This window comes from Peromyscus californicus, unplaced genomic scaffold (assembly GCF_007827085.1).
Source record: "Peromyscus californicus insignis strain IS unplaced genomic scaffold, ASM782708v3 Scaffold_9__1_contigs__length_137607984, whole genome shotgun sequence".
Taxonomy (NCBI): Eukaryota; Metazoa; Chordata; class Mammalia; order Rodentia; family Cricetidae; genus Peromyscus; species Peromyscus californicus.
In genome coordinates this window covers 98,632,681-98,648,010 of record NW_026294617.1, presented here as the reverse complement: position 1 = coordinate 98,648,010, position 15,330 = coordinate 98,632,681, and the positions used below count along the sequence as shown (strand labels likewise).

At 44.4% G+C, this 15,330-nt stretch overlaps 1 long non-coding RNA gene across 1 annotated transcript in view; it reads right to left on the bottom strand.

The window, feature by feature from the left end:
* Nucleotides 1–274: 274 nt before the first annotated feature.
* Nucleotides 275–15,330, bottom strand: part of LOC128106327 (uncharacterized) — a 90,470-nt gene continuing 75,414 nt past the window's right edge. The window contains exons 2-3 of the long non-coding RNA XR_008216658.1: nucleotides 3,385–3,732; nucleotides 275–724 (exon numbers count right to left, since the gene is read on the bottom strand). This is a non-coding gene — a long non-coding RNA (uncharacterized LOC128106327). The remainder of the gene's footprint in view (nucleotides 725–3,384; nucleotides 3,733–15,330) is intronic.

Below are 15,330 nucleotides of genomic sequence, written 5' to 3'. Positions count from 1 at the left end.
CAGGCAAATTTCTGTGAATTGCAGGCCAACCTGGTCTACAGAGCAAGTTCCAGGACATCTGGGGCTACACAGAGAAACCCTGTCTCCAAAAATAAAAAAACAAATAAAATAAAAATAAATTAGTGGATTTTACAGTAAAAGTTGTTTTTGTTGAGACCCCTCATTTATGTAAGATGTCATGGTCATTAGGAGTGAGGCTCCAAATAAATGGTCTTGGGCTGATTGTTAAAGTGTAGGACTTTTATTTTTGGCCTTTTGTCTCTACATCCCTAACCCCCATTCTAGCCCCTGGTAGATCAACAAGGTCAAACAAATCATTGACAAGGGACACAAATCTCACTTCTGGAGGGGCTTCAGGGGAAGGGGAAGCATTGCTGATTCATCATCATGGTTCCAGAACCACAATGCATAGAAGGCCCAAAAGGCATGCTGGAAATGGGAGGGGGTCGTTAACATAAGGTGTGGAAGGCCACACTGTGACACCATTTGGAGACCGAGAGGTCCTTGATGGTAGGAGACAGGTCTTGATGGCTGTTATCCATGAGAAAATGCCATCTGGAACTCAATTGGCTTGCAATCTGAAGGACATCAATAGTACCCAGAGAGCCAAAACAAGAGCCCAAAGCACAAAGCAGAATTAAGAAGGGAGCTTTAGGAGCCAAGGCAGTCTAAAGCCGTCTGGAGAAGTTTCCTCAGGAGTTGTCCTGGCCAGGTGTGTTGAATTCTGAAAGATACAAACGTTGAAGAAGGCAGGGACTGGAAATGCAGAGCAGGATAAGAAATCCTGTTAGAGGGACAATGGACATTGGCATTGAGAGGAAAGAGGAGGGCGGAAGGCCTGACGTAATGCTGTACCCGTTTCTCGAAACCCCCAGAGACCACCAAGGAGCCAGTTTCTGATGCAAGCACCTAAGGATCCTTTTATTGTCAGGTTCAACCTGGGCCACCGCAAGGCGAATGGAAGGAAATGTGGCGGCAACTGCGAGCCCAGGTGTAGAGAGTTTTTATAGGGAAAAACTGCAAGCGGGGAATTACATGCTTGGGATTGGGTAGAAGGAATATGGGGCAAGGTGATTTTTTGAAACTATTGGTCTAGACTTCCAGAGTGAAGCCACATTTGAAACCATTGAGTTAGACTTTTGGTGGGAAACCACACCCAGCTGAACAGGATTATCTGGACTTTTCGACAGGATTATCTAGATAGCTTCAAGGGCCATAAACCACAGACAGAATGTCTGCTGGAGCATACTGCCCTGCATCTGTTCGAGTTGTCATGGCACATTCCTGAGGTCCTTTCTGGAACTGAATACAGCAGGTGGTACAATATGGTGGCCCTACCCTTAGATGGGGTCTGTATTGCCTTCACAGCAAGAGGAAACCTTCACCTGCTAGGGAAATTGGTAGGAAGGTAAGAACTTGTGCCATGGGGACAGAGAATTTGGATTCCATTTTTCCTTCAGAAACCTCTCTAAGGCAGGGAAGACTCAAACCAGGAAACAGACTTAGATATGGTCAATTCATGGGAAGAGGCCTAACTTAACATCAGTGCAGCCATGACAGGCTGCAGACTAACAATACTGGGACTAGGCTTCACCATTACAATAACCAGGAAAGGCACAAACTGTACCCTGTGGGAGACCAATTAGAACTGAGACAAACAAGTACTAGATGCTCCAAGACATAAAGGATAGCTTACATCACTTGTATATAGGTTGCCAATTTCCTTGCAGCAACACCAGTACCAATCTGTTTGACAAGACTTCTGTTACCTCACTCCTGTCCAATCAGGAGTTCAACCCCCATCCGAATCCAGAATTCCCTTACCCCCGATCCTTCACTCCTTAAAGACCCTGCCATAACTGAGCTCAGTGCTCCCCCTGATCCAATTGCTGGGTCAGAATGGACAGGAAGCCCAAGCTCAGGCTTGCAATAAAGGCTCTTTGCTTTTGCATACAAACTCGGACTCCTAATGGTCTCTGGGGGACTCATAACGGGCATAAGACATGTCTGTCAGTTGCCCATTGATGTCCTGAGGAATGGCGGGGGGGGGGGCAGATTCTCTGGGGTCTGAGACCTGAAAGAAGAATTAAGATACGTATTTTGTGGACTGCTGTAAAGTGCAAATGAGGCCTGTGGTTGGCCATGAGAAACCCAGCTGTGATGGAGGGTGATGGAGCTCTTTTCCAGTACTAGACACTGAACAGAGCTGGATGGATTTTATATACTCAGAGCCAGGCAAATTAGTTCTGAGAGAAGGATAAAACATCTTGAAGGGATTTCTGTCTTTCAAGAAAGGATTTGTCTGGTAGGACAAATACAGGTGAACTTAGATGTTAGGAAGACACCTCCCATTCGAACAAGTCCAGAGCTGTGTGCCATGGACAGGAGTTACTGACCTGAAGATGGCCCCTTGTTATGACCTCCATTGGTTATCTGTCTATGGTAGTTTGCAGGTAATTAGCCCTCATAATCTCATAAGGAGTAGCACTATTAGGAGGTGCGGCTTTGTTGGAGTGGGTGTGGCCTTGTTGGAGGAAGTGTGTCACTGGGGGGGGGTGTCTTTGAGGTTTTTCTATGCTCAAGATACCACCCAGTATCTGAGACCAGTTCCTGTTGCTGCAAGATATAGGACTCTCAGCTACTTCTCCAGCATCTTGTCTGCCTGCACACCATCATGTCCCACCACGATGATAATGGACTGAACTTCTGAACTATAAATGAGCCACCCCAATTAAATGTTTTCTTTATAAGAGTTGCCATGGTCATGGTGTCTCTTCACAGCATTGGAAACCCTAACTGAGACACTGCTTTAATGGGCTCTCTTGTTTCTCTTTGAGCTCTGGCTGGACAATAGCCTACACTTTCCGGAGGTGAGCCCAGTTAGCATTTTCATGGAGTTTGATGGCTGTTGGGTTGCTTGGTAAGACTGAGAGAGGTGTAAGACTGAAGCTGGTGATCCTAATGACTGTTTTTGTATTTTTAGGATTGCCAAGTCCCATGTCTGAACAGGGTCAGGAAGGGAATCTGACTCAAATTTTGTTTTTTAGTGTTACTTATTATTGTTATTATTTGGTTACATGTCCCTCCTGGATTCAAGATTAGGTAGTTGAACAAAACTCATCTCTTTCCTCTGAGCTGTGAAGGTCGGGTGAGACTCTGTGCAGGTTACTCACAGGGATGTATAAGGAGAATTCCAGAATTTTCTTTCTCTTCTACCATTTCTACCATTTAGATCAGGGTCTTGTTGACCATGCGACCATCCCTGGACACTTAGGAGACATTTTTTTGTCTAGTGACTCTCCTCTTTAAAGGATATGTCTGCTGTTTGGAGTCCAGCTCTTGGGATCAACACAACCTCTCTGATCAAAAAGAAAAGTAACTTACCAGAAATGCAGGGCTCTTCTAGCCAAGTCCTCTAATTCCCTGATGCCTTTGGAGGACAATGACCAGAACATTAAAAGTCATTTTTCTTCTTCTTTTCATCCTCTTGGGCTAGGCCTTCAGGCTTTGGTTGCTGAACAACCAGACAGACTCTTCTTTTTTTTTAACCTTAAAAAATAAATAATGGGGGCTGGAGCGATGACTCAGCAGTTAAGAGCACTGGTTGCTCTTTCAGAGGACCCGGGTTCAATTCCCAGCACCCACATGGCAGTTCACAACCGTCTGTAACTCCAGTTTCAGTGGATCCAACACCCTCATCCAGACATATGTGCGGGCAAAACACCAGTGTATCTAAAATAAAAATAAATAGGTAAATAAATAAATAAATAGGTGAATAAATAAATAAAACCTTTAAAAAAATGGATTTTAGTTTGAACTTTTGAGTAAGCATTTAGACAAGCTTTAGCCAAAAACTAAAAATAAAAGTAAGTCCTGATTCTGTTACGACTCAGCTTTTTAAGTAGCTGAAAGTTGGCAAACATGGCAGAAAACATGATTATCTTGATAAAGCACAAACTCTTTGCTTTTTAAGGTAGTTTGTGTAAACATTACCAAGAACAGATGAATACCTTAAGCAAATCTCCCTGTGTTAAACAGAATTTGAACCTTAGAAGTTAATGAGCTTTAACCATATGTACACACTACCTTTGGGTTTTATCTTTCACAAAACTCCTGTGACCAACTTGGACCTTTTGTAATGCTTATGTTTTTTGGCTTTGTGTTAAGACTTTTCTTTTTTTGTTTTTGGAAAAATTTAGTCAATTTACCTTAGGCCAAAATCTTACTTTAGTTTACAAAAATACTTTCCTATCACAGCATCTTTCATACTTACATGCTTTTTATATCTCCCTTCTACTCATTGGCTTTTAACATTTTTTAGCATTGTGAGACAAAGCAACATAGCAAATAAATCTACCAACTCAGTAAAAGGATTGAATCTAAATTATATTCATGGTGTTTATGGCATGGTGTGAGTCTAAGCTTACCTGCTCACTTATTGTTAAAATATCAGTGAAATTTGTATGCCCTGTAGGTTTTAGGAGGAGTTTTTGTGACTTCAAAAGGCTCTTTTGTAAGTCCTTTCCTGGTCTTAAGAACCTGAGAATTACTTTTCAGTAAGATCCCAAGTAACAAAAGTTTCAAATTAAATGACCTTGAATTAACAAAAATATCTTAATTAGAAAATGCAGGAGAAAAAATATACAAACAAAAATCTTTATTGGTTAACTCTATAACTGTAGTTTGGGATACAAAAGGATTTGTCCCAGGCTGGTGACATGGCCCAGGCTGGTGACACTGCCTAGCAGGTCAGAGTGCTTGTCGTACAAGTCTGATAAGCTGAGTTCAAGCCCTGGTTCCCTCAGGAAAGCTCATGCTGATGTCAATCTCTAGGCTCGGGGAACACATTCCCAAGTCCCCATATTTGCCAAGATGGTATGAGAGAATACTCCTATTTTATCAAGCATTCTTTCATTCCTATAAATGTTTATTTACTGTGTATGGCGTATGTGTTTGTGTGCAGTGTTTGTGTGTGTGTAAGCATATGCACGACAGAATCGGCAAATGCAGACACCATGGCTGTTCACAGATGCTTCTTAAGGTTGTTTTTGAAGTCATACCCTTCCATAAACCCCAAAGCAAGATGAGTGTAAATAAAATGGAGTGTGGCCATTGGGCGCAGGTTGCACTCTTGACTGAGAAGGAGGCCATAGCTCAGCACCAGAAGATGACAGCTGCCGTAAAGAAGCATAGACCCAACAATGTCCAGACATAATGATCCAGCAGAGGCCACTGATCTTGATTTTGTTCAAATATAAGAACTACCATTCTTTAAAAAAAAAAATCCACTGTTCTGAAAACACAGACTACAAAGTAACTGTGAGCATAGTTGTCTTAGTTAGGGTTTCTATTGCTGCGAAGAGACACCCACCATGACCACAGCAACTGTTATAAAGGAGAACATTTAACTGGGATGGCAGCTTACAGTTTTAGAGGTTTAGTCCATTGTTATCATGACAGGACAACAGCAGTGTGCAGGCAGACATAGGAAGCAAGTGCTGGAGAAGGAGCTGAGTTCTACATCTTGATCCAAAGGCAACAAGAAGTGAACTATGTCACTGGGCATAGCTTGAGCATAGGAGACTTCAAAGCCCACCCCCACAGTGACACACTTCCTTCAGCAAGGCCACACCCACTCCAATAAAGACATACCTCCTAATAGTGCCCCTCCCTATGAGCTTATGGGGGCCAATTACATACAAACTACCACACTAGGATAGAACACATTCCTCCCTTGAGATTGCGTGTCCTGTGCTGAGGAATGAGAGAGAGGCTAGACACTGAAAGCTACTTGGCTGGTCAGCAAATGACAGAGCTGGGCCTGAGTTCAACTGCAGCATTCGTCACTCTTTGCTGGGTTCGGTCTCCCAGTGCTCTAGGCAGGATTCACTCTGGGCTCCCCTCTACAAAGAAAAGAAGAGAAAGTGACTTGTTTTAAGGACTGGGAGCATAGCTCAGTGACAAGGCAATTGTCTAATGGGCATACAAGGCCCTGGGTTTAATCCTTGGCACCAGGACATTGAAAAAAAAGGAGAACAGCCAATTAGTGATGGCACACACCTTTAATCCCAGAAGAGGCAGAGGCAGGTGGATCTCTGTCCATTTTAGGCCAGCCTGGTCTACAGAGTGAGTTCCGGGACAGCCGGGGCTACACAGCGAAATCCTGTCTCAAAAAACCAAGAGGGGGAAAAAAAAAGGGAGAAGGAAGAAAGTGTAAAACTTGGACGTTCTCATTTGTTGTTGCTGTTATCTTTAAAAAGGGTTCACAATAAAGATTGGTGGCTTCCCTACCACATCTTTCATTATGAGCTTTCTTATGACAGATTGTATTTTTAATTCCTAATGATATGGTGAAAAAATTAATATGATTGGGGAGCTAGAGAGATGGCACAACAGCTAGGAGCACTGGCTGCTCTTGCAGAAGACCCAGGTTCAATTCCAGGCACTGACATGGTGGCTCACAACCGTCTCTAATCCCAATTCCAGGGGATCTGGTGCCTTCTTCCGGCCTCCAGGGGCATCAGGAACCTGTGTGGTGCACAAACATACAAGCAAGCAAAGCATCCATGCACATAAAATAAAATGAATGAACCCTTTTTAAAAGTCTCATGCCAATATTGCTCAAAAGTTGACTTTCTTTACAGGGTTGTCACATTTTCCTATTACCCTGATACCAGGGGAAACAAGCACAATCTTTCAAGATAGAGATAAATTATTTCTGGAATATATTTGTTTAAGATCTTGGAAGAGGACAATGTTATATGTTGTATTTGGCAACAATATATTACTCATGTGCCAGATAGGTGTAAAGAACTTTTTAAATCCCCCTTTACTATTATTCCCTGGAGACTATGCTTCCCTGCTGAAATGAACTCAAACACTCAACATTGTAAGCAACATCCCTCTTTCTTCTCTGGAATAAGCACAGCTGTGTGCCAGAACCCAGGGCTGAAACCTTGTGACAATGTTCCAGTCCATGGCACCATAGTCCAGGCCCTTCCATCACTGTGGTCTGTGGTACAAACATCAGGAGGAGTGGATGGAGGTGGCTGGACCTGCTTGCCTTCTCCCTCCTCCCCCTGACATGGAAGTGGGACCAGAAATGGGATATATCAGTTACTTTTTTCACTGCCATTACAAAACACCTGGGAACAGTAATTTGAAGAAGGAAGGGCCCTGATTCAAGAGGAGACACAGCCTATCGTGGAAATGTGACAGAAAACCGAGGTAGCTGCTCGCCTCCACAGACAATCAGGAAGCAGAGAGAGATGACTGCTGGCCCCCAGGTGACTTCCTCCTTCTATCTTTTTATTCAGTCCGTGGTACCACCGACTTTCAGGGCAGGTCTTCCCTCCCTAGCTGTCTGTGTCTCCTTGATGACTCTGAATTCCATCACGCTGACAATCGAGAGTAACCACCGCAGGGGAGAGATAAGCAAATGTCCTCCGTCCCTTTCTGGAGTCTGAACGTGAAGCACAGAAACCCAGCAGCACCTACCTGGAGCTAGCCACTCAACCGCAAGTGGCCTCAACTCTGGGGAGCCCTGGGGCCATGTCTTCAAAAGCAAGTGTTAGCTTTTGGGGAACTGAAGCATAGGGTAAGCCAGCTTACCTCTAGACGCCCCACTTTCTGGCTGTGTGCCTTTGGATGCAGCGCAGAGCTTCACTCATCTCTTTAAGGTAATAATTGATGCTGCCACTTTGGGTAGAGGACGAGACGAGTAGACGTTTGCACACAGAACAGGGGCACCTCCTGTAGTGTGTAGTGGAGTAAGCGTGGCACGGTGTGGGAACTGGTGCTCTGAGGTTACAACTTGGTGTGGTGGTTTGAATGAGAATGGCCCCTATAGGCTCATAAATGTGAGTGTTTGGTCCCCAGTTAGTGGAACTGTTTGGGAAGGATTGGGCGGCGTAGCCTGGTTAGAGGAAGTGTGCTACTTGGGGGGAGGGGTGCACTATGATGTTTCAAAAGCCCATGCCATCCCTAGGTAGCCCTCTCTGACTCCTGCTTGTAGATTAGATGTAAGCTCTCAGCTACTGCTCTAGTTCCATGCCTGCCCGCTGCTGTGCTTCCTGCCACAGCGCTCATGGACTCCCCCTGAGACTGTAAGACACAATGAACTCTTTCTTCTATAAGGTGCCTTGGTCGTGGTGTTTCGTTATGGCAACAGGAGAGTAACTAAAACACCAGGGCTTTCCTCGTATGAGTTACAAACCTTGTACTTCCTTTTTTTTTTTTTGTAACTTTTTTTTTAAATGTGCATTGGTGTATCAAATCCCCTGGAGTTGGAGTTACAGACAGTGGTGAGCTACCACATGGGTTCTGGGAACTGAACCTGGGTCCTCTGGAAGAGCAGCCAGTGCTCTTAACTGCTGAGCCATCTCTCTTGCCCTGTAAACCTTGTACTTTCTCCCCCCCAGATTGGAGAAGATGGTTTTCCCAAGAGTTCCAGAGACCTGACTGGCCCTTGACTGGTCACCACACGATGGCCTCTGCGTGCACTTCTGGACCCTGGAAACAAGTTTTGCTTCTTCTTTCTGTTCAAGCATGAGTGACATCACCACCCCAGTCCTTGTGCCAGGAAGGGCACAGCGGGTGCCTTGCAGAGTCCCCCACGCATTTCCAAGACATTGCCCAAGGCAGACACCACACCTCCAAGCAAACAAAGGTTGGGCAGCGCTTTTCTGAAGAACTGTTGACACAAAGGACACTGTGCACTGGTGACAACCCAGGAAGACATGGGGACAGAATGTATCAAAATACCCACAGCTAGATGTGAGGCGGGAGGCAACTGGGGAAGCAGTCTGAGGCCTGAGCTGGACCTCAGAAGGACCCCAGGTCCTGGGTGCATCTCCTGTTCTTCCTGGCTGTGGGATCTCAAGCAGGAGACAGCATTTCTGGACCCATGTGCCCCAATGGGCAATGCCGAGGGTTGGCCAAGTTAATCTGAAAATCCCTTCAGACCATGGCTTCCACTGAAGTCATTGAAAAGCTGGGGAAGATTAATAAAACAATTTTCTCTGTGTCCTGGATCTCCAGCTCTCAAGGCGAGGTCAAGAGGGTCATCAGATAGAAGGCTGAAATAGCTACTTTACCTATTGTTTCTTTAAACATTTCAAAGCGTTGGTGTATACGCATGCGGGTGAATATGACTGTTCATGTATGTGCATGTGCACATGTCATGCGTGTGCACTGTGGAAGCTAGATGTGAAACTCAAGGGCCGTCCTCAGGATCTGTCGGCCTTGTTTTTTTTTTGAGAGAGTCTGTCACTGAAGCCTGGGGTTCACTGATTAATTTAGGCTGGCTAGCCAGTGAGCCCGACGGACCCACCCATCTCCATGTAGCCAGCAATGGAGTTATAACATGTGCTATCACACCTAGTTTTTTGCATGGAGGCTGGGATTTGAACTCAGGGTCCTACGCTTGCTATCTCCCCAGCCCCTAAATGTTTTAAATCTTTGAACTCTCTACGAGGAAGGAAATGGCAGTGAGAACATTCATGCCTTGAAGATGGGACTTGAGGTATTGGGGAGGGACATGCTGGCTGTACCCTGGTTGACTAATGTTCTCATTACAGAATCCAGGCCTTATTGTTTTACACCTGTGAACGAAGCCAAGTCCAAGCTTTGCTTTGTAAGAAGAGTCAGTGTCCACACAGACAGAGCAGCCCTGAGGGGAACAAGGCACCCTGATGTGCTGAGGAACAGGCTGAACTTGGGTTCAGGCCTGCTGCCCAGCAGTCCACCCTAAGGAAAACCCAGCCAAAACTAGTAAAGAAAGACCTATTCCTCTGCAAATAGCTGTAGGGATAAGGCTGCAGCCCCACCAGGTCTTCTCTTTCTTCTTTTTTTAAATTTAATTAATTTATTTCTTTTACATCCCAACCACAGTTTCCCCTCCCTCCTCTCCTGTTCCTTCCCCTCACCTCCCCTCTGCCCTCCCTCTCAATCCATTCCTCTGTTTCTGTTCAGAAAGGGGAAAGCCACCCATGGGTATTGACAAAGCATGGCATTATCAAGTTGCAGTAAGACTAAGCACCTCCCCTTGTATTAAGGCTGGGAAAGACAATCCAGTATGAGAAATAGGTTCCCAAGAGCCAGCCAAAGTGTTAGGGACAGCCCCTGCTCCCATTGTTAGGAGTCCCACAAGAAGACCAAGCTACACAACTGTCACATATAGAGAGAAGGCTTAGGTCGGTCCCATGCATGCTCGCTGGTTGTTGATTCAGACTCTGTGAGTTCCTATGAGCCAGGTTAGCTGTTTCTGTGGGTTTTCTTTTGATGTCCTTGATGCCTCTGGCTCCTACAATCCTTCCTCTCTCTCTCTTCAGCAGGATTCCTCAATCTTGGGGTAATGTTCGGCTGTGGGTCTCTGTTTCCATCCATTACTGGATGAAGGCTCTCTGATGACAATTGGGGTAGTCAACAATCTGATCACAGGAGATGGCCAGTTCAGGCAACATATCCACTATTGTTAGGAGCCTTAGCTGGGGTCATCCTTGTAGATTTGTGGAAGTTTCCCTTGCATCAGATTTCTACTTGATCCCTAAAATCTCCCCGTTTCAAGTTATCTCTTTCAGTACTCTCCTCATCCATCTACCCCTTAATCCATTCCCTCAAGTTCTCATCACTATCCAGCCCCAGTCCACCAGTAGATCTCTTCTATTTTCCCTTCCCAGGGAGATCAAGTGTCCCCTCTTGAGCCCTCCTTATTACCTAGCCTCTCTGGGCTGTGGATTGTAGCATGGTTATCCTTTACTTTACAGCTACTATCCACTTATGAGTGACTACATGCCAAAGTTGTCTTTCTGGGTCAGGGTTACCTCACTCAGGATGACTTTTTCTAGTTCAATCCATTTACCTGTAAATTTCATGATGTCATTTTTTTTTACAGTTGAGTAATACTCCATTGTATAACTGTACCACATTTTCTTTATCCATTCTTCAGTTAAGGGTCATCTAGGTTGTTTCCAGGTTCTGTCTATTATGAATAAAGCTGCTATGAACATAGTTGAGCAAGTGAAAGAGAAAGTGAAAAATAGCCTCAAACACATTGGCACAAGAGACAGCTTCCTGAATAAAATGTCAGTAGAACAGACAACAAGATGGACAATTAATAAATGAGACCCATGAAACTGAAAAGACAAAGGACATTGTCAAAATAGCAGCCTACAGAATGGGAAAAGATCTTCACCAACCCCACATCTGACAGAAGGCTGATCTCTAAAGTACATAAAGAACTCAAGAAACTAGATATAAAAAAAAAGCAAACAAATAATCCAATTTAAAAATGGGCTATAGACCTAAACAGAGAATTCTCAACAGAAGAATCTCAAATAGCAGAGAAACACCTAAAGAAATATTCAACATCCTTAGCCATCAAGGAAATGTAAATCAAAATGACTCTGAGATTCCATCTTACACCTGTCAGAATGGCTAAGATCAAAAACACAAGCAACAGCTCATACTGGGGAGGATGTGAAGCAAGGGGAACACTCCTTCACTGCTGGTGGGAGTGCAAACTTGTACAACCACTTTGGAAATCAGTGTGGCAGTTTCTCAGAAAATTGGGAATCAACCTACCCCAAGACCCAGCTATACCGCTCTTGGGCATATTCCCAAAGGATGCTCAATCATACCACCAGGTATTTTCATCGAGGTTTTAGACACCCATGTCTTTGGGAGATTAGCCAAACTGTCTATTTCAGATTCTTGCAATTGTGAGGTGTTGAGAACCTCTATCTGCCAGCCCACTCACCTCTTCCAGGCCATGGGCACTTCATTCTGCCCCCACCTCTCTTCACTGGGCCATGGAAAGTGTTCTTTGCATTTCTAAGAAACAGAAAATCAGGTGAATTACAAATGGAAGTTACCAGACTCTTGTAGAGACCCCTTCCAGGAAGTGTCTGGATGCCGTGAGTGATATCACCTCCCTGGCATTAGCTGGGCAGGAGTGGGGTTTCCAATAGACATTCTGAGTGACTGTTCTTGCAGACACTCCAAGGTGAGAAAGCTCACAATGGGGTAGAGAAAGTGTAGTTTCACCTGGAACAAATGACACCACACGCTCTGGCTCATGATTAAGAACAAGCAGTAACCTGGAAACCAGGCCCACACCCTAAGCAAACACACCAACGTGGGTTCTGAACTTGACAGCAGTTCTCAGGTGTCCATGGCCTTCATTATCATAGTCCCCACCACCACCTACAGCACCTACTTCTGTTGGTTAATTTGTTCATGTTCTTGAGATATGCTAGGGATCAGAACATCTCTCTGGGGACCTGACCTCCTTCCTGGGTAGACACACCCTCCCTACCCAGTGTCCACATACAATCAGCCTCCAATGTGTCCCACGTGTCAATGTGGCAGAGGAAGAGGTTGACAGAGATTTCAGGGCAGGTGATGAGTGAGCAAAGGATAACTTTCCTGGGAGTTGGAAAGGTAACATCCTCCTTCCCATTAACTCACAGGTGAGGAAAGAGTGATGGCCTGGGGCCAAGGGAGCAGCTGGGCGAGCGCTCCACACCCTTGGGAAAGGGAGCTTTTCCCATGCAAGAGCGTCTGCCCATTCACAGACAGTAGCCATCCTTGATAAAAGGTGTGTAATTTTTTTTTTTCATTTGATCGATGGGACACCCGTGTTACTAGTGTGTGGCACTTCTGCAATAAGGTCAGCTTGTAGGTCACTAACCTCACACTTACTGGGGAAATGCCTCCAGGGCTCCAGGCCCTTTGTGAGCCACACAAAGAGGTGAACAAAACAGATTTGGTTCCTGTGGTCATGAAGTGGGTGTGGGAAGAACAGACATGAGACGGGTAAATGTTTGAGAAGAGAGTGTGATTCCGGCTCTGAGGGAAAAGTACACAACACCACAGAGGATTGTCTCAGGTGCGAGAGGCCAAGTGGCAACATTTACTAACCAGTGCTGGAAAACTGCACATGCTCAGACTTGGCTATTTTTTTTTTCCACAGCCCTCAGGACGGAGGGTTGGGATGGCGCCATAGAAAGAAAGCCTGGGCCTTCCTGAAACCCTCCCTCTCCCACTCTCAGAAATGCCAAGAGGACGGGAGACATGATAAGATGCCTAATATGCCGGTGACTGAATCACAAGGAACTCAACTCCAGGACTCAGCAACCAAGAAAGATTCCGACTGCCCCAAGGACTGTGCAAACCCCCCCCCCCACCACCACCACCAGCAGGATCACCTACAAAGAAAGGTCCAGCCCTTCCGAGAATTCCTCCCTTCCCTTGGGAGTGGAAAATGGGATTCTTGGGCCACATGCTGGTTCGAGCCTGCTCCTATCTGCAGAGTGGATTCTACACTTTGACTCAATTTAACTAGATCTTTGCTTTCACAACTAGTATCCCATGTCTCACTCTGTCCTTTGTTTGAGACACAAAGAACCCAGAGATACAAGATGGGCACTCGGAGCCTTCCTCTTCCAGTACCGGAGGCTTCTCAACTTAACGTGAAGATCAGCATTCACACACTTCGCCTTTTTCAGACGTCTGAGTGAAATTAGTCCTGCCTTGTTCCTTTTCTCATGTGGCCACATTGAATAAATCTTTTTCTGCTTTTCATATCGCACTATCTAATTAATTGGCATACTGAGGATGGGCGGCTGAGCCCAGGTTCTTAGGGCTGTCGAGGGCCAGGCTCTGATCCCAACAACTCCACTAACAAAGTCTCCCAGTAAATAAGTCACTTACTTAAGTTGTGTTCACAGGAACCAAGACTGTACCAGGAACAATAGGCCCTGGCGATACCTCTGTGACCTAAACAGAGACTAACCGGGGAACGGGTCATCAAAGAAACAGTAGGCAAGTAACCAGTTATGTTAAGGTTAGGTATGGCATTACAGCCAGTGGCCAACCATAGGATGTCTGGTGCCATCTTGGGTACCCAGCTGGCAAGCTGTAGTCTAATTTTATAATCTGGAGGTGATGCTGGCCAAATTCAAATTTTAAAAATAGACTTTGTTGTTGTTTTTAACCACAGCCTATATGTTCAAATTTATTTTCAGTTCAGGAGTTACATTTAACACATTAAAAAAAAAAAAAAGGCTAAGACACAGGTAACAAAATTCTAGGGAACAAGGTTTCTAGCCCAACAAAGTAAGATATTCCTACCAGTCTATCGATGAATGATTGAAAGTTCAAAACAGCTCCGACAGAAATATCACAATTATGTAACATTTACACGGGGCTGGTGAGATGGCTAAGCTGGTCGGGGTGCTTGCTGCCAAGCCTGGTGACCTGAGTTCAATCCCTGGAATCCACATGCTAGAAGGGAATAACCTACCTCCACAAGTTGTCCTATGACGTGTGTGTGTGTGTGTGTTGCACATGGGCACACACACACACACACACACACACACACATACACAAACAAATAACAAAATTTAAAAATTTAAATGTGTATGCATAAGAACTCTAGAAGAAGCAAACATTTAAATAGAGCAGTAGTTCCATACATGATAATTATAGCTGATGTTTTTACAATTTTCACATTTAAGATTTTATTTAGTAGATGCCTTTTTTTAAAAAAAAATCTGTTCAATATGCAGCAATCTTGTTTTCTTTGGGGTATTATTCAAACCTACAGTCTTATTCTTTGTGGGTGTTCACTGTGGCCTCCTTTCCTCCCCCTATATATAGTTTCTGAATGAAGGAATAGACACAAACTTTGAACCATAACAAGACTAATGAAATGTTTGTGTTGAGCTCAGATTTCCCAACCAAACATCAAACTGAAAACATTTGGGCTTTCTTTGTTTAAGATTTTTAATTGTTTTATTTTATACATCTGGGTATTTTGACTGCATGCATGTCTGTGCACCACATGCATGCTTGGTGCCTGCAGAGGCCAGAAGAGGGCATCAGATCTGAAACTGGAGTTACAGATGGTTGTGGGCCATAATGTGGGTGCTGGGAATCAAACCAGGGTCCTCTGGAAGAGCAGCCAGTGCTCTTAACCACTGAGCCGTCTCTTCACCTCTGTCTAGAGTGTCTGAAAAAAAGATCTATTAGCCAGATATGTGGCATATACCTATGAGGGCTGAGTTTTGAAATGAGAAGTTTACACAATGAGATTCGGTTAAAAAAAAAGAAAAAGGAAATGAAAAAAGAAAAGAAAAGATAAATGAATTCATTTTATTTGTCTTAATTCTTGGCTATTTTGTTTGTTGATATGAACTTTGGGTATGGTAGATTAAATTAAAAAACAAATGTTTAAACACATCCTGACATTTAATATTTCTCAAAATTCCATTGTTTAAAAGTTATCTGCCTTTTATCAAATAACATGCTGCAGGCTTCTCAAGAAAT